At 42.5% G+C, this 26859-nt stretch overlaps 1 protein-coding gene across 4 annotated transcripts in view; it reads right to left on the reverse strand.

The window, feature by feature from the left end:
• The window catches only part of PLEKHA1 (pleckstrin homology domain containing A1), a 57641-nt gene extending 41298 nt beyond the window's left edge, over positions 1-16343 (reverse strand). Inside the window, exon 1 of one of the 4 annotated variants that reach the window (XM_030806075.1) lies at positions 16169-16343. The gene's annotated coding sequence lies outside the window, so the exon portion shown is untranslated. The remainder of the gene's footprint in view (positions 1-16168) is intronic. The other 3 variants (XM_030806061.1, XM_030806067.1, XM_003255044.3) reach the window with 3 other exon arrangements.
• Between the last annotated feature and the right edge of the window lie 10516 nt (positions 16344-26859).

The raw sequence follows: 26859 nt of genomic DNA on the forward strand, positions 1-26859 counted from the left end.
ATATAATACCAAAAGCATGAGCAACAACAAAAATAAGATATATTGGACTTCATCAAATTTTAAAACTCTTTTTGCATCAAACGACTTCAAGAAAGTCAAAAGAAAATCTATAGGAGGAAAGAAAATATCTGCAAACTATATATCTGACAAGGGTCTAGCATCCAGAATATATAAGTAACTTTCAGAACTCAAAAACTTTAGTCCAAGTTTAAAATGGGCAAATGACTTGAAGAGACGTTTATCCAAAGAAGATAAACAAATGGTCAACAAGAACATTAAAAGATGCCCAATATCATTAGTCATTAGGGAAATCCAAATAAAAACCACAATGAGATAAAACTTCACACCCACTAGGATGGCTATAATTAAAAGAGAGGAAAATAACAAGTGTTGGCAAGGACATGGAGAAATTGGAACCCTCCCACATTGCTGGTGGGAATGTAAAATGGTACAACAGCTGAGTAAAACAGTTTGGCAGCTCTTCAAGAGTTAAACATAGAATTACCATATGACCCAGCAATTCTACTCCTAGGTACACACACACCTCGTTTTACTGTGCTTCATTTTACTGCACTTCACAGATATTGGGGTTTTTACAAATTAAAGGTTTGTGGCAACCCTGCAGCCTCAAACTACTGGGCTCAAGAAATCCTGCCTCAGCCTCCCGAATAGGTGGGAGGACTACATGCATGTACCACCACACCCAGCTAACTTTTTTATTTTTTGTAAAAACAGATCTCACTATGTTGCCCAGGCTAGTCTTGAGCTCCTGGCCTCAAGCAATCCTCTTGCCTCGGCCTCTCAAAGTCCTGGGATTACAGGCATGAGCCACCATGCCCAGCCAAGTGTCTCGCTTTAAACCAAAAGCCAGAAATGTCTAAGCTTAGTAAGTGAAGCATATCAAAAGCTGAGACAGACCAAAAGTGAGATTTCTTGCACCAAACAGCCAAGTTATGAATACAAAGGTAAAGTTCCTGAAGGAAATTAAAAGTGCTACTTCAGTGAACACAAGAATGGTAAGTGAAACAGCTTTATTGCTGATATGAAGAAAGCTTTACTGGTCTCGACAGAACATCAAATTAGCTACAGTATTCCCCTTAAGTCAAAGCCTAACCCAAAGAAAGGCTTTCTTCAGCTATTTGAAGGCTGAGAGAGGTGAGAAGCTGCAGGAAGAAAGCTGGAAGCCAGCAGAGGTTGTTGGTTCATGACTTTTAAAGAAAGAAGCCATCTCTATAACATAAAAGTGCAAGGTGAAGCAGCAAGTGCTGATACAGAAGCTTCCACAAGTTATCCAGGAAGATTTAGCTGAGATCAAGGAGGTGGCTACACTGAAGAGATTTTGAATGTATGTGAAAGTCTTCTACTGGAAGATGCCATCTAGGACTTTCACAGCTCTAGCGAAGTCAATGCCTGATTCAAAGCTTCAAAGGACAAGCTGACTCCTGTTAGGGGCTAATGCAGCTACTGACTTGAAGTTGAAGTCACTGCTCACTTACCATTCCGAAAATCCTAGAGCCCTCAAGAATTATGCTAAATCTACTCTGCCTGTACTCTAAAAATGGAATAACAAAGTCTGGATGACAGCACACCTGTTTACAGCATGTTTTACTGAAAAAAAAATTTTTTTTTGAGATGGAGTCTTGCTCTGCCACCCAGGCTAGAGTGGTAGCGCAATCTTGGCTCACTGCAACCTCCACCTCCCAGATTCAAGCAATTCTCCTGCCTCAGCCTGCCTCAGCCTCCCAAGTAACTGGGATTACAGGCACATGCCACCATGCCTGACTAATTTTTGTATTTTTAGTAGAAACAGGGTTTCACCACATTGGCCAGGCTGGTCTCAAACTCCTGACCTCAGGTAATCCGCTTGCCTTGGCCTCCCAAAGTGTTGGAATTACAGGTGTTAGCCACCATGCCCAGCCACTGAATATTTTAAGCCCACTATTGAGACTTACTCCTCAGAAGATTCCTTTCCAAATATCACTGCTCACTGACAACGTATGTGGTCACCCAAGAGCTCTGATGAACATGTACAAGGTGATTATGTTGTTTCCACACCTGTTAACACAACATCCATTCTGCAGCTCATGCATCAAAGAGTAATTTCAACTTTCAAGTCTTATTATTTCAGAAACACATTTTGTGATATTGAAATATTTATTTGTGATTTGAAATATAGCTGCCATAGACAGTGATTCCTCTGATAGATCTGGGCAAAGTAAATTGAAAATTTTCTGGAGAGGATTCATCATTCTAGATGCTGTTCAGAACATTCATGATTCACAAGAGGAAGTCCAAATATCAACATTAACAAGGTTTTGAAAGAAGTTGATTCCAACTCTCATGGATGACTTGGGAGGGTTCAAGACTTCAGTGGAGGAAGTAACTACAGATATGGCAGAAACAGCAAAAGGACTAGAAATAGAAGAGCCTGAAAATGTGACTAAATTACTATAATCTCATGCTAAAACTTGGAACAGATGAGGTGTGCTTCTATGGATAAGCAAAAAAAAAGTGGTTTCTTGAAATGCCACAGCCACCCCTACCTTCAGCAACCACTACCCTAATCAGTCAGCAGCCACCAACATTGAGTTAAAACTCTCCACCAGCAAAAAATTACGACACATTTGAAGAGGCTCAGATGACTGTTAGCATTTTTAAGCAATAAAATATTTTTAAATTATAGTATGTACATTTTTTAGACATAATGCTATAGCACACTTAATAGATTACAGTATAGTGTAAACATAGTTTTTGTATGTACTGGGAAACCAAAAAATTAGTGTGATTCATTCTACTGCAACATTTATCTTATTGCCATGGACTGAAACTGAACCCACACTATCTCTGAGATTCAGATATTCAGAATTGAACACAGGTAGTCAAATAAACCCTTGTATATGAAATGTTCATAGCAGCACTATTCACAAATCGCCAAAAGGTGGAAACAACCCCAACAAATGAATAAAATGTGGTATATGCATACAATGGAATATTTTTCAGACATAAAAAGGAATGAAGTACTGATACATGCTACAACCTAGATAAACCTCGGAAACATGCTAAATTAAAAAGCCAGCAACAAAAAGGTACATGTTGTACAATTCTATTTATATGAAAGATCCTAAATAGATAAATCCAGAGCAACAAGGAATAGATTGGTGGTTGCCAGAGGCTGAAGAGAGTGGGAAATGCAGAAGATCTGCTTAACAGGTGATGAAAATGTTTTGACAGTAGATATAGGTGATAGTTGCACAACACTGACACTGTGAAAGTATGAAATGTCATTGGGTTGTACACACTAAAATGGATAATCTTATGCTAATTTCACCTTGACTAAAAAAATAACAGGATGCTGTAACGTTACTTACCAGGCAGTTTCTACAATGACTGCCCCAAAGCATTTATCTTATTTCTTAGTTTAAAAGAGTAGAGCAAATAAATTATCTACTTGAAAAAACTCAGTGTCTTAGAATGCTCACTCTAGAAGTCAGCTGTCATGTAGGAAATCTGACTGCCTTCAGACTGCCCTGTTGTGTGAAAGCCAACTAGTCCCATGAAGAAGCTGTGCAGAGAGAGGTGACCAGCCCACACCCAGCTGTCCCAGCCATTCCAGCAGAGTGAGTGAAGAGGCTATCTTGACCATCCAGCCCAGTCAAGCCTTCAGATGACTAAATTACTGCCATCTGACTGCAACCACAAGAGAAAGACCCCCAAGACGGAGCTGCCCAAATGAGCTCCTTGATTCAACCCAGAGAACAGTTAAAAATAATGAACTGTTGTTTTATGCTACAGAAAAGCCCTCAGGCATATACCATATAAATACAATATACAGAGCATTCAAGGAATTTTATAAACAAATATATGTCAGAATTTTCACTGGTTTTTAGTGCTATAGATGAAATTATCACCTGAATAGCTACTTGAAAATTAAAATACACTTTTAAATAAAATATGGGTAAAAGAAGAAATCAAAAGGGAAATCAGAAAACATTCTTAACTATTTTAAAAGTCAAAATTTGTAGTATGCAGCTAAAGGTGATTTTAAAGGAAAATTCATAGTCTTAAGATATTTTTATTAGAAAAGGTCTAAAATCAATGGCATAAACTCCACCTTAAAAAGCTAGAAAAAGGTAAAGTAAACCCAAAATAGAAAGGGAATAATAAATATCAGAAAAGAAACTAATAAAATTGAAAACAAACAATACAAATTAAAACCAAAAGCTGTTTCTTGAAAAGATCAAATTGATAAATCTATAGCTACGTAAACCAAGTGAAAAAGCAAATCACCAATATTAGGAAGTACACACTACACACCCTATAGACATTAAGTGGGTAATAAGAATTCATGCAAACAAATTTGACAATTTAGAAGTAAACAAATTCTTTGAAAAAACACAACTTTGAAAAAACAGACACAAGACAAAAAAGAAAATCTGAAGTACCTATTTCTACTAAAGCAAATGAATTCATTACTAAAACCCCAAAAACAAAAGTCAAAGCCTAGAAATAGTTCATATGTGAATTCTACCAATCCCTTAAGGAAAAAAATAACACCAGTCTTTTACAAATCTTCTAGTAAACAGGAAGAGAGAACAGTTAATTTTCAACCAAGGTGCCAAGGCAATTTTGTAGAGAAAGGACAGTCGTTTCAACAAACAAGACTGGAATAATCGACTATCTATGACGAAAAAAACTAACTCAAATGGATCACTGACCCAATGTAAAATGATAAAGCTTCCAGAACAAAATATAGGACAAAGTGTTCAGGACCTTAGGGGTAGACAAATATTTCTTAGATAAGACACAAAAAGCCTGAACCATATAATAGTTGATATGTTTGAAACGTAGTCAAACTTTAAAATTGCTCTTCAAAAGACACCATAAAGAAATGAAAAGACAAGCCACAAAATGAAGAAAATATTCAATATATATGTATCCAGACAGCAAATGATACCCTAGAACAGGCAGGTAATTATTACAATTCAATAATAAGACAATCGAATAAGAAAATGGTAAAAAAAAAAAAAAAAAAAAAAAAAATTTGGAACACACAAGCTGACAAAGAAGATATAAAAATAGTAAATAAGCACACGAATAGATGCCTCATAATTAGGAAAGTGAACGCAAATAAAAACCGCAAGATACTACAACATACCTACTAAAATGTCTAAAACAAACAAACAAAAAAACCCTGACAACACTAAATGCTGTCAAGGATGTGAAATAAATGAACTATCATACATTGCTGGTGGAAATGCAAAATGACATAGCAACTTTGGAAAACAGTTTGGCAGTTTTTACAGTTAAACATATCCTTAGCGAACAACCCGGCAATCCCACTCCTAGGTATTTATCCAAATGAACTGAAGGCTTATGTTCACACCAAATATTGGATACAAATGTTTATAGCAGTATTAGTCATAATTGGCAAAAAAACAGGAACAACCCAAATGTCCTTCAACTGGTGTATGAATAAACAAAATGTGGTGCATCCAATACAATAAAATATTACTTGGCAAAATAAAGGAACAAACTATTGATACATGTGCAACTAATAAATGTCAAATGTATTTTGGTATGTGAAAGAAGCCGGACCAAAAAGGGTATGGGACATAGAACAAAACAGTAGAGATGGAATACTGCTCCACAGTAAAAAGGAACTACTGACAGATGCAACAACATGAATGAATCTCAAAATCATAATACTAAGTAGAAAAAAGGCCAGAAATAGGCTGGGCACAGTGGCTAACGCCTATAATCCCAACACTTTGGGAGGCCAAAGCAGGCGGATCACCTGAGGTCGGGAGTTCAAGACCAGCCTGACCAACATGGAGAAACCCCATCTCTACTAAAAATTCAAAATTAGCCGGGCATGGTGGTGCATGCTCTAATCCTAGCTACTCAGGAGGCTGAGGCAGGAGAATTGTTTGAACTCGGGAGGCAGAGGTTGCAGTGAGCCTAGATCGTGCCACTGCACTCCAGCCTGAGCAACAAGAGCAAAATTCCGTCTCAAAAAAAAAAAAAAAAAAGCCAGACACAAAAGGATACAGCCTTTTATAATAATTCTGTTTCCTAACATTTCAACTAGTGGTTTTAGTGTTATTTATAGAAATAATTATATTTCTATAAAATTCTGAAAACTGCAAACCAATCTATAGGGATGGAATGCAGATCGGTAGTTGCTTGGAGCTGAGGGTGAAGGGAAGGACTGTAAGTGGCATGAGGATACTTCTCAGAGTTATGGAAATGTCTGTATCTTAATGTGCTGCAGACATGGTCAAAACTCATCAAATTATACATTTTAAACAGATACAGTTTATTGAATGTAACTTCAAAAGGTTAAAAATCCAGTACCAATTCAAAAAACAATTTTTTTTTTTTGAGATAGAGTCTCACTCTGTTGCCCAGAATGCAGTGCAGTTGCGTGATCTCGGCTCACTGCAACCTCCACCTCACAGGCTCAAGCAATTCTCATGTCTCAGCCTCCTGAGTAGCTAAGATTACAGGCACTGCGCCACTACCACCCGGCTAATTTTTGTATTTTCAGTAGAGACAGGGTTTCGCCATGTTGGCCAGGCTGGTCTCAAACTCCTGACCACAAATGATCCACCTGCTTTGGCCTCCCAAAGTGCTGGGATTACAGGTGTGAGCCACCACACCTGGCCCAGTAACAATTTTAAAAACTCATTTATAAATGACTACAAATAAAGTTTTTTAAAAGCTTTCCATGCCAAAAACCTGATAAGCAAAGTCAAAGCCAGTAGAAAATATTTGCAACTTATATCATAGACAAAGGGCTAATCTTCCTAACATTTAAAGAGCTTGCAAAAAATGTTAAGGGAAATATATCAAATGTTCAATAGAAAAATGAGTAAAAGACATGAACATTGTACCAAGAGAGATAAAAATGGCCCTTAAATATATGATGAGATATTCAGTATCACTCATAATAGGACAAATACAAAAAACCATACCGAGATGTAGCCATTGCCAATGACATCGCAAGAACAGGAAGAACACGAGAGACTACCACAGGGATTCAAATATCAAAATCTACACGGTAAGAAATGGCTCAGGAAAGATAACTGGTTTCTTTAAAATTAAATTCAAAAGCAGGAGAAGAAAAGGAACTAAAGGAGAAACCTATGAATTAAAAAAGACTGGACCAATCACGACATGTGGATTTTATTTAAATCCTGTTTCTTTAAAAAAACAAAAACAAAAAAAACACTGACATATTTAAGAAAATCGGAAATTTGAATATTGTCTGATGATATTAAGAAAACAGACACATTATTTTTGGTGTGATAACGGTATTGTGATTGTTACCAAAAAAAAGGAGGAGTCCTTTTCATTTAGAGATATTTACTGATATAAAATAAAATGTTATTTATCTGGGGCCAGGCATTACAGCTCACAATTGTAATCCCAGCACTTTGGGAGGCTGGGGCAGGAGGATTGCGTGAGCTCAGCAGTTCGAGCCTACAAAATGGCAAGACATTATCTCTACCAAAAAAAAAAAAAATTAGCCAGGCATAGTGGTGTGTGCCTGTAGTCCCAGCTACTTGGGAGGCTGAGGTGGGATAATCGCTTCAGCCCGGGAGACTGAGTCTGCAGTAAGCTATGACTGTGCCACTGTACTCCAGCCTGGGCAATAGAGCAAGACCTATTCTCAAAAAAAAAAAAAAAAAAAAACCAGAAAGAAAGAAAAGAAAAAAGAAAGCAAGAAAGAAAAGAAAAAAATGTTATCTGGGATTTGTTTCAAAATAATTTGAGAGAAGGGAATAAACGGAGGAGGCACTGGTGGCTGGGTTGGTAGTTGCTGGGGCTAAATGATGGTGTTCATGGAATTGGTTACACTATTCTGTTTTTGTGGATGTTCACAAATCTCCATAATAGAAAAGTTTTTTAAATCTATACTATACAGATATGCCATTTCTCATCTATTAGACTGGCAAAAATTCAAAAGCTTGACAACACACTATACTGATGAGGCTGTAAGAAAACAGAAACTCTTACATTGCTGGCAAGAAGACAAAATGGTAAAACCCTATTGGGTGAATCTGGTACTATTTAACAAAATCATATATGCTTTCATCCTATGATCCAGCATTCCTACTTGGTATTGTAATGTGAAACATTTTAGGTATGATAAGACTTCCAGACCGTTATAACGTACATTATTGGATAATGTAAATATGTTGATATGATTAATTATATTTAAAATAAAACATTTATTTGTTATTAGGAACCAAGACTTTCACAGTGAAAGAGGTACAAACAAAAAACAAAAGAACACACTGTGTACAATACATCTGAATTAGAAATACTATGAACTACATAATTTCTGAAGATACGACAGTAATAGAAAATCACCACTTTGTAATCCCAATGTCTCACTGATTTACACAAACATCTTCAATGAACACTAAAACCACTACATGAAATGCTGTTAGGAAACAGAATATTCATAGTCTCAAAATATCACCCCACAGTTTTGTTACTAATTGCAAATAGGAAATGTATCTTTACATTGGAGAGATCTTATAGGCCCCACCTTTACCAAATAACTTGGTATCTACTGAATCTAGAAGCTAGGTACTAATGGATACCGCTTCTCTCTAAACAAACCAAGTATTGTATGATTCCACTGACATGAAATATGCAGAATGGGCAAATCTGTAAAGCTAGAAGGTAGATTACTAGTTGCCTAGGTACAGGGGAAATGAGTTGTTGTCTAAGGATGGGAGGGTACAGGGTTTCTTCGAGGGTGATGCTAATATTCTAAAATTGATTGTGGTGGTGTCCACGTAACGGTGAATGCACTAAATCATACATTTTAAATAAGTGAATTATATGGTGTGAATTATATCTCAATAAAGCTTTTTTTAAAAAAAAAAAGAAACAATTACAACTGTCTTTCATTCTAGAATACATTAGAAACCCTAAGGAATATTTCATTTCCCAGACCTATTGTTGGAGTATCCCAGAGGGTGGTCTGTGGATCTCTTTCCTATATATACTCAGTGTCTTGGTGAGCTTACTCATTCTCACAGGCCTAAATATTGATGACTTCCAGACTGTTATCTCCAGCCTTGAACACTGTTGACCTCCAGACCCATGTATACAACTGCCTATTCTACGGTTCCACTTACCTAACACTAACAAGCCATCTCAAACTTAACAAACTGAGCTCCAGATATTCCCCTCAGAAACCTGATCCAGCCTTCCCTAGCTCAGTAAAGGGCCACTACCTTCTTCCAGTTGTTCAGGAAAAGTATCTTGAAGTCATACATAAGTTTTTCTCACCCTGTGGTAGTCCGTTCTTGCATTGCTATAAAGAACTACCTGAGGCTGGGTAATTTATAAAGAAAAGAGGTTTAATTAGCACACGGTTCCACAGTCTGTACAGGAGGCATGACTGGGGATGCCTCAAGAAACTTACAATCATGGTGGAAGGCAAAGAGGGAGGAGTTACCTCTTACATAGCAGGAGCAGGAGGAAGAAAGAGAGAAGAGAGAGGTACACACTTTTAAACAACCAAATCTCACGAGAACTCGCTCACTATCATGAGAACAGAAAGTAGGGATGTCTGTTCCATGAACCAATCGCCTCCCACCAGGCGCCTCCTCCAACACTGGGAATTACAATTCAACATGAGATTTGGGTGGGGACACAAATCCAAACCATATCCTACCCCATGTCCAATCCATCAGCAAATCCTGTTATCTCCATCTTCAAATTATAACCAAAATCCTACTTCTCACCACTTGCTGCCTCTCTGGTCCAAATGACCATGACCTCCCACCTGGATTATTGCCAAGGGCCTCTCCTGGATCTGGCCCTTACCCCACTTCAATCTATTCTCAACATGGCAGTCAAAGTGATCCCATTAAAACATTTATTCAAGTGTTTACTCAATAAACACACATATTACTACTCATAAAGCACTTTTCTAAATATCTAAATATTAGTTTATTTAATCCTTATAACAATTTTACAGATGAGAAAACTAAGGCACTTGCTCAAGGTCACATGCTTAGGAGTGGCAGTGCCAGGAGTCAAACTGGAGGAGTCTGGCTCTAGAGTCACACTCCTCAATACTATGTAATACCTCACTCTGCTCAAAACTCTTCAATGCAATAGATGTCAACCTTGGCCACTTATCAGAATTACCTGGGAGTTTTAAAAATTCCTGATGCCTACATTAAAACACCGCCTCCCCCACCACCGCCGACAAATTAAATCAGAAATTCTGGGATGGGATCCAGGCATCAGTACTTTTTTAAAGTTTCCCCAATAATTCTAACGTTCAGCCAAGGTTGACAACCATTGTTTCAATGGGATCCCATCTCACTCAAGGTAAAAACCTAAAAACCAAAGCCCTCATAAAGACCACTAGGCCTCGTCTGCCCTGTTACCCCATCCCAATACCCACCTTACTCATTTATTTGGCCGCTGGACTCACTAGACAAGATTCTCACTCAGGGACTTTTAACTCAAAGTCACGTTCTCAGTGAACATTTCCTTTTAGATCTTATCTAGAATTGCAAATCCTCCAAATCGTTTTGCCACTTCCACCTTGGTTCCCCATGTTATTCTTCTCCTTAGCATTTATTGATTATCTAACGAATGATACAGTTTACTTATTTACCTGTTTCTTGTCTGTTTCCCCACACTGTGATGTATGCTCCCGGACAACAGGGATTTATTTACTATTGTTTCTCCAATGCCTAACACAGTGGCTGTCACATGCAAGACCCTCAGTAACTATTTGTTGAATGAAGGATGAAGTAACCCATAATTACTGCATCAAAGATTAACTTTAAGTTTCCAGATAAAAAGTTGTTTCTTCCTCATCAGACAAGAATCATTTACCAGATTTAACTGATTTATTTAAATAATGGAAGGAAAAAGTTTCGAACGCTGTATTTCCATTTGAATTTATATTTTTAGTAAAACGTACATGAGGCAAAAACAGACACAATTATATTATTAACATGCCCCCCAACCCAAATTTCTCCTTCAGCTTTACTCATACCTAAGGTATAGTTAGATCTTACAAATCAGTCATAAATTAACATAATTACAGTTAACACCTCATCGGTCAGGAACCAGGAAGCCAAAAAATAAAGCAAAACACAGAAACAGCCTGAGTGATATAAGAAAAAGCAAAGAAAAATTAAATTCTGTACAGTGAGACCTCATCGGGCCCACAAGACTTCACTATTATTTGTTAAAACATGTCGAGTGGGACTAGTTCTGTTGCCTCACAATCACTGACAAACACAAAGCTGAGGATATATACACATCGAGGATCAAATATCTGTAGAGTCAGGCATGGCTCTGGCACCCTAATCAGCACCATCCTTCCACTCTGCAAGAGCAGTTGACAGAAGAGAGGGAAAGAACTGTAAGTCTTCAAGGAGAACACAGGGAACAGTGGCAGGGGCCTCTAACAGAAATCATTCACGAAGATCAGAGGGGCCTAGAACAGACTTGCATCCCATTCTCCAGTTCCACATCTGCTTATGCAGCAGACTGAGTGACTGACCCCGTGTGTCTACTTGAAAAGGGGGACAAAGAGAATTCATGAGAAATGGCAGGGCACAGAAAGAAGGCAGACTTAAGTAGTCTGTATGCCACTATTCGACATCACAAGGAAGTGAGTTTCCAGTGGGTTGAATAGAAACCATAGCGTACCTGGATTGGAGTTGTTTTGCCATTATCAAAATATCTCGCTGCAGAGAGAAAAGATCTCCAGCCCGACTCACACACATTCACGTAACCTGTGGGTAAACTGACAGGATGGGAGGAAGCAGATGGGTGTGTAGGTTGGAAAAGGTTTAGCTACAGAAAATTTCATACCTAGAAACTGTGCAGCAGGAGTCTCCCTGCAAGATCTCACCAAAAACGCCAGTTTGGTTGCCTATTAGTGGACTGCAATGGCCTGCCACGGCCTGCCACTGTTAATCAAGAGAGGACTCTAATAGGACTAGATAACAAACACTTGTCTTTTTCTACTTCTCGACACGTTTGTATCCAAATAGATCCCTCAAGACGGAAAGGAAAGAGGTATCCCAGGAGCTAACCACAAGCCATCCATACCCCAAGTGCTTCAGGAAGTAAGCGGCCTGACCATGGGGTAAGGAAGGGAAAAAAAACCCTTTAAATTGAATATATATGAGCTTGAATGTTCAAACTGAAATAGACTGCAGTTGTTTTTGTTTTGTTTTGTTTTGTTTTGTTTTTTGAGACAGGGTCTCACTCTCCTGTCACCCAGACTGGAGTGCCGCAGCACAATCTCTGTTCACTGGAACCTCTGCCTCCCAGGCTCAAGGGATCCTCCTCCAACAGCCTCCCATCTAGCTGGGACTACAGGCACATGCCACCACGCCCGGCTGACTTTTCTATTTTCTGTAGAGACAAGGTTTCGTCAGGTTGCCCAGGCTGGTCTCAAACTCCTGGGCTCAAGCTATCCTCCCACCTCGGCTTTCTGAAGTGCTGGTATTACAGGCATGAGCCACTGAGCCCAGCCTAGAGCTTTTTGATAACTGTAAATGACAGAAAAGCTATCATTTACCCATGATGTTATGGGGGGTGGGGGACAGCAGGGTGGGAAAGAGCCTACAAAATACAGTTAAAGGCAGTGAATGGTGAAAATTAAAACTCATTAAAACTCTTGTGTTTGTTCTCAGTAAGCTTGGACTGCTGAATAACCTGATGACATATGCAATAGCATTCTCATCCTTAATAATGGGAGGGAACACCTGACATGGAAATTCTCAGGAGGGATTTACTGTACCGATTAAGAAGCTACATTAGAAGCCCTCTGAGATCACTTCCAATTCTAGTGCCTGTGATTGTCTTCCTTCAAGAGGTTAAATTCAATCCAGAATCTAGAGTCAAATGGTTAAACCATAAAAGGCTAGGCTGCCTAAAGGGCTAAAAACCACAACTTTCTGGAGAATAAAGCTATCAGACTGACAAGCCTGATAAGAGTTCCATGTAGGAAACAATATTTTGCTCTAAAACTTATTTAACTTAAAAAAATCCTAAATGACTAATTTTCTTTTATATCGAACAGAAATTCCAGTTCAAAGAAAGCTTATAAAATCCCAAAAACCCCATCTTCCTGAATATAATCAATTCAACTAAGTAAAAGGCTTACTAAAATAAACAGCAAACATTAAGCATCTTCTAGGAATCACAAACTTACATATCCCCTATTACAGTATCCACAAGAAAAAAAGTTACTTAGGATCAAATGGTTTACTATTGCTCAGTAAGTGTAAGAGAGTTCTAGTGCTATAACAAATAACAGGATGCTTTATGTTTGCATAAAAACATCCCATATTTTTATGTTTCTAAAAATAATTAAGCATTAAAGACATATAGACAATCATCTAAAGCTACCAAGTTTTCTGCCCTTTCTGAAAGCATTCCTTTCAGATACCATGTCAATAAATTCTTAAATGCTGGATATGTACTCACAAATGGTCAAAAAACGTAAAACCAAATCTTAATATTTACCTCCTACTGAAGTCATTTGATTGTATCATCGCAGAATTAAAACAAGATTTTTTAACCTTGAAATTTAAATTTCAATATTACCAAAAGTAAACTGCTCCAGCATGAGAAAAGTAATTATTTGCATATTACCTCAGCTCACAGTTGGAATCAAATAGGAAATACTTTAAGGCAGTTAGTACTATCAACCCAAAATTTTCTAATAAAAGCAGTGTTACTATTGTCACAAATAATTACTACACTATATTCAGAAAACTATCTTCCCAAATCTCAAAGAAGTTAAACAATAATGACTTGACATCAAGCAATACGTCAATGTCAAAGTATGACTTAAATTATGCTAATAAACTATTAGATTTCATTCTGGGTTACAAATTATCACACAGTTAAAATAACTTCGGGATTTGCAGCATGACTAATAATAATAATAAAGAACTTCCAGGCTTAAGTCAAAAAGCCACTTTGTTTAAATCTCCATTAAATGTTTTTTTGGGAGGGAAGTCCCCATAAAAACATAAAATGTTTCCACCTTTCCCAAGTATCTTCCTAGTAGTCGTCAATATTGTCATATCCTATACGTTAGCAACCGATACTTGAATGACTTTTAAAGAAAAGAATCCAGTGCTATTCTTAACATCCTTAAACACTTCTAAAAAGGTCCTTCCGGTTTATGAACTCATGGCAGTTTCCTCACAATTGTATACTTATCCTGTTTCACTGTCTCTCCTAGTCTATGAGAAACTCAGTTTTACACACCATCTTTCCTATTTTGTTACACTGCTAAAACGGGGGAGAAAAAAGATATAAACCTGCTACTTTCCCCGCTCCCAAAGAGACAATGAAAATACTAATTAACAAGATAAAGATTGGAAGCTCTGCGCGCGCCCGCGCGGTGTGTATACACATATACTTATATATTTTATATACATATATATATATATATCTTCTTTATGTCACTAAATTCACAGCCATATATCTTGATACAGGTATACGCTACAAGAGAAAACTGTCAGTGGATACAGTGTAAGGTTTAAGGCACTATAAAATAAATTAACTACTTTATTAACTCAAATTCTGTCAAACTTAAATACTCTTGTTTAAATGTATCAGTACTCTAAAATGCAATTTTCCTTGGGAAAATTGGCCAAGATAAAAAATACTTAAACTAACTCCACTGGGGGAAATATTTCTTTTGCCACAAGTGTGTCAACAGGAAAAATTAAGAGCATGAAAAGTAAACAGGTATTTTGGTCAGAATAAATCTTATTTTAATATAACGGGTCTTCAAGTTCTTCAGATTGTGAAGAAAAACACAGTTTCACAAAACAATCACATAACTCTTACCCAAACTTTGCTGTAAATGGTTTCAGTGGCATCAAATTAACATAGAAAGTATGCAAGCTGAGTACTTGGGGAAATGAAGCAGATTGATCAGGAGTTCTAAGATAAAAGACAATGGTGTAAACCTCACAGTGCACTATTTGTTCCAGTCATTAAACACACAGGAAATAAGACTTTCTATTTAGAAAACTAACTACAAGGGGCAATGACTTCATTAAAACAAAGAAAATCCTATTAAAACAGTCAACGATCAATTGTAAAATAAGAAAACGAGTATTGCAGAATTGGAAGGTGAAATAGACGAGGAAAACGCAGAAACTGCCTGGATATTTATTTGTTCCTTGAACCTCTTCTTGTACTGCCCCCAGAGAGCAAAGGAGTTTCATTATTTATACGCCCAGACCACGGTAGATGCTCTGCTTGGGGGCACAGCCTCACCAGAATTCTACCAAAGGCAGTAAACACTATAAGCAACAGGACCGCTTTCATTATGACACACTTTCCCCTCTTTCCAGGAGGTCAATAGAAAGCATCTGAAACAAACCACAAACCACTCAAGACGGCCCCAAAGCTCTGCGGTTGGCAGCTGGCCTCGGCGTCGAAAGACCTGGGTCTGGTCGCCTCCCCGGTGCCACCTGCGTGACCTTGGGCAAGTCGCTTTCAACGCTGCCTCTGGCCACCTGCCCCGAAGGTGCGGAGGTAAATCGCCGACACCGCCCGACTTCAGGGCCCAGGGCGGAGCCGGCTTCGGCCTCGGCAAGTCCTGAAGCCAAAATGCACTAAACACCAGCAAAGGATGCCCGGGGCCGCGCGCCCCGCGGGCACAGCCCTGGAGGGAGCCGCTCCGACCGGCACCACCGGGAATCCCCGCGCAGCTGCGCTCACCGCGCCCCGAGCGGGATTTCTCGGGGGGGCGGAGACGCCGAGGAGCTCGTCGGCCCTGCGACCGCCGCGGGCCTCCCGCCCTCCCCCGCCGGGCGCCGCCGAGGGCTGACGTCGGGAAAACAATCGGGGACCCACGAGAAGAAGACGCCGCCCCCTCCCGCCGCCCCGAGCCAGGGCAGGTGAGCCGGCCAGGCGGCTGCAGGTGCTGTGGCGCGTGGGGCGGACGTGCGCGGAGGGGGCGCCGATTCCGCACTCATCCGCGCCCACGGCCCCTCGGCGGACGCCTCCCCGCTCGCCTCAGCGGGAACCGCGCTCCAGCAGCCCGGCAGCCCCGCAGCCGCCGCCACCTGGCGCCCGGCCCCATCCCCCACCCCTGCTCCAGCGCGGCCCCGTTCTTCAAGCCAAACTTTACCGCGGCCTCGGCCCGGAGCACCCGCGCCGCCGCGGCCCCGGCTCCCACAGAGGCTCGGCTGCCCGGAGCGGCGTCCACGACGGCCAGCCCGCGCACTGCGCACGCGTCCCCACGCTGCCTCAGCCCTCAGACGGCGGCTGAGATTCCGGAGCGGGCGCTCCCAGCCCGCAGAGACTACGAGTCCCGGCAGGCCCCGCGCGGGTCCCGGCGGCGTGGCGGGCCGGGTGTCTGGCGTCTTCCTGGTTCCAGCGGCGGCGGCCTCGGCGCGCCGGGAAGGCTTGCGCGCGGAGCTCTGGGCCGCCGCGCCGCGGTGCTTCCTGGTATTGGTAGTTTTTGAGCACCACCGGGCTTGGCTCGGAGGTGGAACTCCGGGTTCTCTGATGTCATCGCCTAGAGCTGCGAGGAACAGGGATCTTTAAAAATAGGCTTCGTTAGTTTGCAGATAATTTGTTTGCAAGCTGTCCCATAATCGGTCCAAGTGGCACAAATTTACAGGCTGCAGTGTGACCTGGAGAAAAACGCTTTACAGCTCTGCGCGCCAATTTTTCGCTCTTCTCTCTCCCTACAAATGTAGCTCCACCGCCTACTTACAGTGGTGTTAATAGTACAGGAGGGTGAGAGAGACTTAAAGAAGGATTAGTCGAAATTCTTTCAGCAACGGTGGAGCATAAATATGTATTCTGGTAAATATTCGTTGAGTGTTTAGCAATTTCTTGAGCACTTACTGTGTGCCAAGTACGCGATAGGCAACCCGGCATTCATCTGAGAAAGAGACACTGTCACTGCCCTCATGGAGCCTGCAGCCTGGGGGAAACTCGTCCGCAAACTAGCAAAATCGTTCCAGATTTTAATAGAATGGCCAGACTGAGAAAGTTCAAGAGACAGTAGCGGTGGCGGGGAGGGGGAGGAGGCTCTTCAGAGAGAGTGGCAAGGAAAGTTCTCTGAGGATGTGATATTTGAGCTGAAACCTGAAGAATGAGAAATATTCAGACATGCAAAGAACTGGGAAAGAATTACATGCCACGCCTTTCACAGCGCATGCCACTCTAGGCTCCTAATAAATATTTGTTCTTTTTGTGTGCTTCTTCCTTTCCTGTCCCTGCACAACCTTAGATCACATCCTATCCCCTTCAAACCCTTTAAAAAATCTTTATCAACATCTTTTAGAATATCCTTCCTATGTGAAAATGTACATGAAACAAATGTCCAGTGGTAAGACAAGCTGTACAGCTGCTAGGACAGAAGACACAACCCTGGTGACAGGCTGGAATCTGACTACTTTGCCACTTCTTTATTTGCGAACTGGGTTACAAGTCTGGGCCCTCAGCCTGGCCTCCTGACTTGTTTCTCTTCATGGGGCATCATATAGGATTTTGAGTTTGTCTTTATTAGAATCTTAGAGGAAGCCTAGCTGTTTTCTGAATCAGAGGTGTAGTGAAGAACAGCCCTAGATTTTCCTGTGTAGACTTACCTATGTGACTTTATGCAGAGAGTGACACTTTGCCCTTCTGACTCTCAGTGACCTAGACTGTTTGTCATCCACCCTTCCTGCCTTGCAGAATGTTCTCAGAATCTGATAAATTGATGGACGTGAAAACATCTTGCAAACTGCATAGAACGGCTCTCTGAGTGCCTCTTTGAGACTTAGCATTTTCAATTGCCTTTCATCCAACGTGATACTTTGATTATTTTTTGAGAAACCTTAGCTATGCAGCCTTGCTGACATCTGTCCCTTTTGGGGGCCTCATCTGTATAATTGTTGAAAGGGTCTGACCTCACTATAGTTTATAAAGTAGCCAGAGCAGATTGTTTCCTTTGGTCCACACAGTGGGTTTTTGTTGATTTAACTGAATGTGTGGTTAACATTTAAAAATAAAAATCTAGGTGTCACCTGTCTTATCCCTCTAGGCATTTGAGTTTGCCTTGCCTGGCTAGAAGGTCTGGAAGGAGTCTCTAGCTTGTCAGTGCTAGAATCCTAGAAGATTCTAGATGGGAAATTTGTTTATTTGAAATTCAAAGTCAAATTCACATCTTTTATTTGATCTGAAAATACTGGTCCTGAGAATAGAACACTTAGGCCAAGAGCCTCTCACCCTCTCCAGGCTGGACCCGCCAGATCTCTCTCCTGAATGTTGTTTGACATCATTGATGAGTGGTTTGAAATTGTTCCTTTGGCCAGTGTGATGGCTCTTGCTTGTAATCCCAGCACTTTGGGAGGCCAAGGTGGGCGGATCACTTGAGGTCAGGAGTTTGAGACCAGCCTGGCCAACATGGTGAAACCCCCTCTACTTAGCCAGGTATGGCGGTGGGCACCTGTAGTCCCAGCTACTCGGGAGGCTGAGGCAGGAGAATCGATTGAACCCACGTGATGGAGGTTGCAGTGAGCTGACATCGTGCCACTGTACTCCAGCCTGGGGGACAGAACGGGACTCAAGAAAAAAAAATTGTTCCTTTGTTCTTTTTGCATAACAAGCCCCCAAAATTGTTTATCATTGAGAGCCATAGTTACATACAGTGAAGAAAGCCAGAAAAGCAGCTCAATTTGCCCAAGGACACACAACAAAATAATCCCAGGACTGCTTTGACGTTGCAGTATAACCAGAACTTGATAGCTCCCGGTCAGCCAATAAATACAGAGACAAAAAAAAAAAAAAAAAAAAAAAAAGCTCTCTGCTTTTCTTCTAGCCTTTTTTTTTTTGGATGCAGAGGTTTATTACATAACAGTGCTTTCAGTGTTATTTAAAACAAAAAATAGTACGGGGAAATTACAGTCTGGGAGCAAACCAAGAACACTCAGGACTCACTGAAGGCACTGAGGAATGCTGGAATATTCCATGGCTACTTTTCATCTGAAGAAAAAGGAGAAGTCTGAATTCAAGGATCTATAGTTTAGCTGTTTCCTTTTTTTTTTTTCTTTTTTTTTGCCGGGGGGATAGAGTCTTGCTCTGTTGCCCAGGCTGGAGTGTGGTGGCACAATCCCAGCTCACTGCAACCTCTGCCTCTGGATTCAAGTGATTCTCCTGCCTCAGCCTCCCGAGTAGCTGGGATTACAGGTGCCTGCCACCATGACAGGCTAATTTTTGTATTTTTAGTAGAGTCAGGGTTTTGTCATGTTGGTCAGGCTGATCTCGAACTCCTGACCTCAAGTGATCTACCCCGTCCTCAGCCTCCCAAAGTTCTGGGATTACAGGTGTGAGCCACTGCCCCGGCCTGCAGTTTACCTTTAAAGTATCACCGTCATCATTATCATCATGCTTTGCACGTGTGAAGTACATTGATGTTTCATTCAAAAATAGCTCTTAGGCCCCTTCCATATGCTTAGTGCTGGGCTCTGGGGCTTCCAGACAGACGTCAGCCCCTCTGACAACACAACAAGCAGCGTACAGAGGCACGCAGAAAGTTCCTGAATGCTAGTCACCTCTCTCATATTTGACGTCTGCAGCATTTCCTGCATTATCTTTTTCCCCTTAGCAATGGTCACTTTCGTACATATATATGTGCATATATATATTTTTTTTTTCTGTGTATCCCTCTAAACTGTAACCTCCACGTGGCCAGGGATTTTATGTTTTGTTCCTGCTTGTATCCTTAGTGCCCACAACAGAAGTATGTGTTGAATGATGAATGCCACAGCGCCCTTTATGGACAGAGCCAGCATCAGAAGCCAAGCAGAAGGAGTACCTCCGGAAGCAAACCTCTGTTCTAACCAGAAATCAGAACCAAGATAGAACAAAAATTAAACATGAACTGAACACTCTCTGAACCCGGCTTTGTTCTTTTTGTGTCTCCTCCAGAAACTGGGTAGCAGAGAGTTAAAAACGGCTCTTCCCTATTTTTTAGTGTAAAAATGGCACAAGAACTCCAGGCAACAAGTCGGTGGGGTTGCTTCTGTGGGTGAAGAGTTGGAGCTGGCCCTCTGACCCTGCCACACAACTGGCAACGACCAGGTGAGGGGAAGCATGATTCTCAGTAATCACCCTGAGCAGGCACAGATTAAGTGACCTGCCCAGATTACCAATCAGGTGACTGGAGTCTCCTTCTGGAGCTAATTCTTGCATCCCAGGGCAGGGGCACAACAATCCTCCTTCAGGAAGGTGCCACGAAAGACTGTCCACATTTTATGCTTACCAAGGTGCAAGAAGAGGATTTCTGAATAAGTCAGCAACCAGCCAAAATTCCAGGCCCACAAAGGAAAAAAAAAAAAAAAAATTGGGCATCCGGGGAGATGCTTGCCTCCAAGACTTGTAGAGAGCAGAACTAGGTCTTTCCTGCCTTAGGATTATCAGACAAGGAAGGGAGCCCAACACTGAACATCTGGGTTGGACAGGATCTAAAATTGCTGAATGCCACTGGAGTTCTAAAGGTCCCCAGCAACCCTATGATCTGTGGGGGTCTGGTAGGTTCCAGCCGCATCTACACCCTAGTTAGGTCATACATTAATTACCCTGACCACATGTGGCAGGCCTGGGATGGTGGTAAACCCTAAAATTGCAGAGCACAGGATGCTTGCTGTCATCCAAACATATGGACTCTTGCTTCAATGTGGTATGAAAACTTGAAAAACAAGATTTTCTGAATCAAGATGATCATCCATGGCCATACTTAGGTTGCTAATTGCAGCACTGAAGTAGGGAGCATTCTAGAAAGTGAAGACTGCTTGCAAACAAAGCTGGGAGAGAGGATCTGGGAACAAGTTCATCTTGGGCTTCACAAGCTCCTCGGCCTGTGGGAATTGTACCCTCAGACACCCTTCCTCTCACCAGGCAGGGCACGGTGGCTCACGCCTGTAATTCCAGCACTTTGAGAACCAGATGCAGGCAGATCACAAGGTCAGGAGTTCGAGACCAGCCTGGCCAATATGATGAAACCCCGTCTCTACTAAAAATATAAAAATTAGCTGGATGTGGTGGCGGGCACCTGTAATCCCAGCTACTCAAGAGGCTGAAGCAAGAGAATCATCTGAACCTGGGAGGCGGAGGTTGCAGTGAGCCATGATCGCCTCACTGCCGCGCTCCAGCCTGGGCAACAGAGTGAGACTTCATCTAAAAAAAAAAAAGACAAAAAAAAGAAAGAGGAGCACAGAAGTCACTGCTTCCACCAGGAGAGCCTGGATGTCATGGGCCCCAGCCCAGGAAAGGAAAGTAAGAAGCTGGGGCCCTGGAGTCCATCTGCCCCAACTAGCTGGGTGACCTTGAACACGTTACCTCATTTCTCTGGTGATAGTTCCCACTTCACAGCCCCATCATTAATCCTGAATAAAATAATGCAATAAAGGTCTGGCACATATTAGTGGCTCCATCAGTGTCAGCAATTCTATGATTTAGTTTGGCCCGATTCCCTGAGCCCACCTGACCAAGGCAATAATACAGTCAGAGTCTCTTACATGGGCAGTGGGTAGGTTCTAAAAGTACTTTGACTGCTGTGGTCCTTGTTCATATGAGGGTGACTGGGATGGGATTGTGGTGTAGGATCTCGCAGAATTTGGTGCAATGGGGGAACAGGGCCATGTGGATATGGTGCTGGGGACATAGCAGAGGCCTGACTTAGAAGGGCTCAGGCCACCAAGCTAAGGGGGCACTTGAATTTGTTTCCCCACAAATCTAAGACTTTTGAAAAGCACTCCCAATGATTCTAATGTGCAGTAGATATTTGGTTATGCACCCGACCCCCACTCTCTCCTGGCCACAAAAATAAAGAAGTATAAATGAACTGATGTGGGAAGAGTAGAGCAAGGCTGTGATGATGTCATCATTTCCCATCTTGTCTGGCTCCTTCAGAAACATTTCACTTTCATCGAAAAGCCTCCAGCTTGCCCTCCTCCCCCTACAACCTACCTGCCCTTAGACTAACAGCAGGGGCAGCTTTAGAAATAGCATGCCTTCCCTGACCCCCTGGCGTGTAAGTACATCTTTGTTCCTGACTGGCATTTAATAACAGTACTTTATGGTGAAACAAAAGCTGTAATCAGAGCCCAACAATGGAAGCTGCAGTCAGCGCTGAACAATACTCAGAATTCCCATGGTGATCCCCCCCATCCACAGCTGTGAGAACCAGAAGTCACAAGCACGAATTCCATTCACAATTATTTGCCCAGTCCCACTGCGACTTAATGCGAATCACGGCTTTCCTGACTCCTTGGCGCGGCTTTGGAGGGGCTGAGAAGGGATGCCAAGCCTGGGCCCCAGCCAAGGGCAGCCAGTGCAGGTGTGCACGTGGGGCTGACTCTGAGAAGCCAGTGCAGCGGCATGGTGACAGAGCCAGACTGCTCCCACGCTGGAGACTCCAGCAGCCATCTCTGCACCAGCACTTCATGCAAAACTTCCTTCACATAAAAGAAAGCTTTCTACCTATTTCCTTATCCGAAACTGCAGTCTGCACATTCCAGGATAAGCCTAGCAGCAGACTTCTCCTGCACCAAGTCCTGGATCCTTGGGGAAAGAAGGTCTTTAAGAGGGACTGCTCTCATGGGTGTCACGCACGTTAGAATCTGCTTCACATTAGAACTATTGGGAGTGCTTTAAAAAAATTCTTAAGACCCTACCCCAGCCCAATCTGAATCTCTGGTCACAAGAAACTGGGATTACTATTATTTTTTCCTTCTTTTCTTTTTGCTTTGTTTTGAGGTATAACTTAAATACAGTAAAGTCTACAACTCTTAAGTATAAAGCTCAATAAACTATGTGTCCATCATCCAGGGCAAGATACATTTCAACAACCCAGAAGGCTTCCTCTAGCTCTGGCAGCCAGAGGTAACCACTATTCTGATTTCTATCTACATAGATTAGTTCTGTCTGTTCTTGAACGTCATATAATTGTCATTACACAGTATGTATTATACTCTTTTGGATCTAACTTCTTTTGCTCAAGATTGTGTCTATAAAATTTATCTTCGTCAATGTGTGTTGTATTGCTGTGTAATATCCTCTTTTGCACACAAAGCACAATTTGTCTATTTTCCCGTTGATGGACATTTGAATTTCTAGTTTTGGGCTATTATGAATAAAGCTGCTATGAACATTTTTATGCAAGTCTTTGGTGGACAATTGTACTCTTTTCTCTTGGATATTGGGTGGAGTTGCTGGGTTATATAGTAAGAGTACATTTAGCTTTATAAGAAACAGTGAAACTGTTTTCCAGATTGGTACACCAGTTTTACTCCCACCAGCAGTGTATGAGTTCCAGTTGCTCCATATTTTCACCAGCATTTGATACTGCCAACCTTTTTATTTTAGCCTTTCTAGTAGATGTGTGTAATGGAATCTCACTGTGTCATCAGTAGTTTTAAAAGACCTTCAGATGATGCTAATACACAGCCAGGGCTGGGACCCAAGGATCTTATCTGCCTCAGTTTACAGACAGGAAACTGAAGATAAGAGGAGAAAGAGTCAAAGTCAAACTCGGAGCTCCCCACTCCTGGTCCAGGAATCTTCCCATGATACCTCTCCCTGGATGCTTAGTATTTGTCTGCCTTCCTGTCAGAACAAGGACAGATCTGGGCCAGAAACTGGACATGACTTTAGCATCTTAGCACCACTGAGAGGGAGCAGAAGGAATTGGCAAAGCCCCTCAGGCTGGCTCCAGGGAGAGCATGTAGGTGGTCTGAAGCACCACAGCCCAAAAGCAGAGAAACTCCAAGCTGCCGACAGTACCTGAAGAAGTCCTGGAGACAGCAGTCAGCATCCTGAGGGCAGCACCTGGCAAAGCCGAGCCCGTTAAGAGTTCTCGTCTCGGCCGGGCACGGTGGCTCACGCTTGTAATCCCAGCACTTTGGGAGGCCGAGGCAGGCGGATCACGAGGTCAGGAGATCAAGACCACGGTGAAACCCTGTCTCTACTAAAAATACAAAAAATTAGCTGGGCGTGGTGACGGGCGCCTGTAGTCCCAGCTACTCGGAGGCTGAGGCAGGAGAATGGGCGTGAACCCGGGAGGCGGAGCTTGCAGTGAGCCAAGATTGCGCCACTGCACTCCAGCCTGGGCGACAGAGCGAGACTCCATCTCAAAAAATAAAAAATAAAAAGTGTTCTCATCTCAGTTCTGCCAGCTCCTAGTCACCCAAACAGAAGCCTAATCACCACCTTTGACTCCTTCCTGTCTTCCTTCCTCATATACAGTGAGAGACCAAGTCCTGCCAATTCTGACTCATAAACATCTTTTGAATCCATCAATCCTCTCTGTCTCACTTTCCCTAGTTCCTCCCATCTGTGCCTGGACTCCTCACCAGCCTCTCTCCAGAACAATCATTTTCCCATACAAACCTGATAGAGCCACTATCCTGCTTAAAAGCCTTCAATGACTCCCAATTGCCTCGGAATAAAATCCGAGCTCCTTGCCACAACTCCCCCTGGGCCTCTAAGCCTTCAGACACTTTGTTTCAGTCTAACCCAACTGCCTGGGGTTCCCCACACCCCAGCTATTCCAGGTTCCCTGCCTTAAAAAAGAAAACAGCTTTATTGAGATATACTTGATATGCAATAAACTGGTGGACATATAGAAAGAGTACAATTTGGTAAGATTTGACCTGTAAATACACCTGTGAAAACATTGCCACAATCAAGACAATGAACAAGGCCAGGCGTGGTGGCTCATGCCTGTAATCCCAGCACTTTGGAGGCTGAGGCATGTGGATCACTTGAGGTCAGGAGTTCAAGACCAGCCTGGCCAACATGATGAAACCCCATCTCTACTAAAAATACAAAAATTAGCAAGACATGGTGGCGCACGCTTGTAATCCCAGCTGAGGGATTACAGCTGGGAGGCTGAGGCAGGAGGATTGCTTGAACCTAGGAGGTGGAAGTTGCAATGAGCCAAGATTATGCTCCCTAGCCTGGGCGACAGAGCAAGACTCTGCCTCAAAAAAAAAAAAAAAAAAAAAAAGACAGTGAACACATCTGTCACCCCCAGAACTGCCCTCTGCCCCTTTATTGTTCCCCCCGACTACCTTCTCCACCCACAACCACTGGTCTGCTTTCTGTTACTACATTTTGCATGTTCTACAACGTTCTATAAATGGACTCATACAGTATGTACTCTTTTATGTGAGGCTTCCTTGGCTCAGCCTAAGTATTTTGAGATTCCTCTGTGTTGCATGTATCAAGTCATTCTTCTCTGTTGCTGGATAGTACTCCCTTGTGTGGATACACCACAGTTTGTTTCTCCATTCACCTGTTGGAGGATATTGGGTTGTTTCCTCTCCTGTGTCTTTTTTCACGTTGCTTCCTCTGCCCAGAACGGGTTTTTCCTTCAGCCCCACCCCACCCCCTAACCTCTCACAAATAAAATCTGCCTACACTAGAACACAAACATTAACTCCAGTCAAAACTCACTGACTCCGAGACATCTTTCTGAGCTTACGGAAGTGGCCCTCTCTCCTCTGCGACCCCACTGCTCCCCATTTTTAGATGATAGTGGTGTTTTCCCCTGGGGATCATGATGTCCTCAAGAGCAGGGACTATGTCTTAATTACCTCAATAGCGTCAGCCTCTACTGGGCGGGCGAGCGGTCATTAAGGGATAGTGACGTGGTGGATGAGCCTGGGGGCAAATCTGGCTTTCAGAAGGGAGGTTGGCAGAAACAAGGCAAGCCCCAGGCCTGGAAAGGGACTGGAGACCCCTGTGGACAGTCTGACAGGAAATCCAGTGGAACAAACTCAGCTTGAAAGTGATGTGCAGTTGCCCAGGGCTCACTCCTGGTAGCAGCCCCAGGTGACTTAATTCCAAGTCCCTAGGCTTCACATCAGATGCTGAGCGCCATGTGGCCCCTGTGGAGATGGGCTTAAGAGCCTGGGAGAATGGACCCCCTAGGTGGGGCATAAGTGAGCCCACCTACAAGGGACTGGTGGCTGGAGTCCTGGCATTGCCCTGAGCTCCATCGTGGGCACTGCTACATGGCCCTGATCTCTCCATTACCGCCCCCCTTCCGTTGGGGAATGTGGAGCTGCCCAGGAAGCCGGTCAGAGGGGACCATTCTGGGATTCATTGTGGGATTCCTTCTCTGATTTCTCTTGTCCTTTCTCTTGTCAATTAAATAAGCCCATCAGTATAGTTCTCAATCCAGTATGGCAACCCAGCAGCACCACTCAGAAAGCCTAATGTCCTGGTTCAATAGTTCTCCATCCATTTAGGCTTTTTGTCCTAAAGAGATGATTGGCACATTGTTTAGGAAAACTGCTCTAAAAATATGAAAATGATTGATCTTTTGCAAAGACCTAAATGATCACATCTCTGCGATCTAAGCTCTTTGGCCCATGATGCTGTTGCAAAGGGTGCTGTTGGTGCCGGACAAATCCGAGTTCAAATCTACTGCTTGCTGGCTTGTGGAACTTTGAGCCACCGGCTAAAGGGTTCTGAGCTTCGGTTTCCTCCTTGGGCAAATGATCCTTCTGCTGCATAGAAGTTGTGAAGATGGGACTTAGAACACAGTAAGTGCTCAATAAGTGGCTTTTATTATGGTGTCTATTGGGCCATTAGAGGAGTCATACACCCATGCCTACCCAGGCCTGTTTCTGGGTTCATCATCTTTACTTCCTAACAACAAATGAGCTTTTCTCTGGATGCTCTCCTGGTTATCCTGAAATGCCCTTCTCTTAATTCTGGGGCACACATGCTGCCTGCCAGACTGTTTGTTTTGGATGGAAGAGGCCAGCCAGGGAGTGGCGGGCCTGCCCATACGGTTCCTTGAAACAAAAGTTGCTC

The sequence above is a fragment of the Nomascus leucogenys genome, chromosome 3 (assembly GCF_006542625.1).
Source record: "Nomascus leucogenys isolate Asia chromosome 3, Asia_NLE_v1, whole genome shotgun sequence".
In the NCBI taxonomy this organism is placed as follows: domain Eukaryota; kingdom Metazoa; phylum Chordata; class Mammalia; order Primates; family Hylobatidae; genus Nomascus; species Nomascus leucogenys.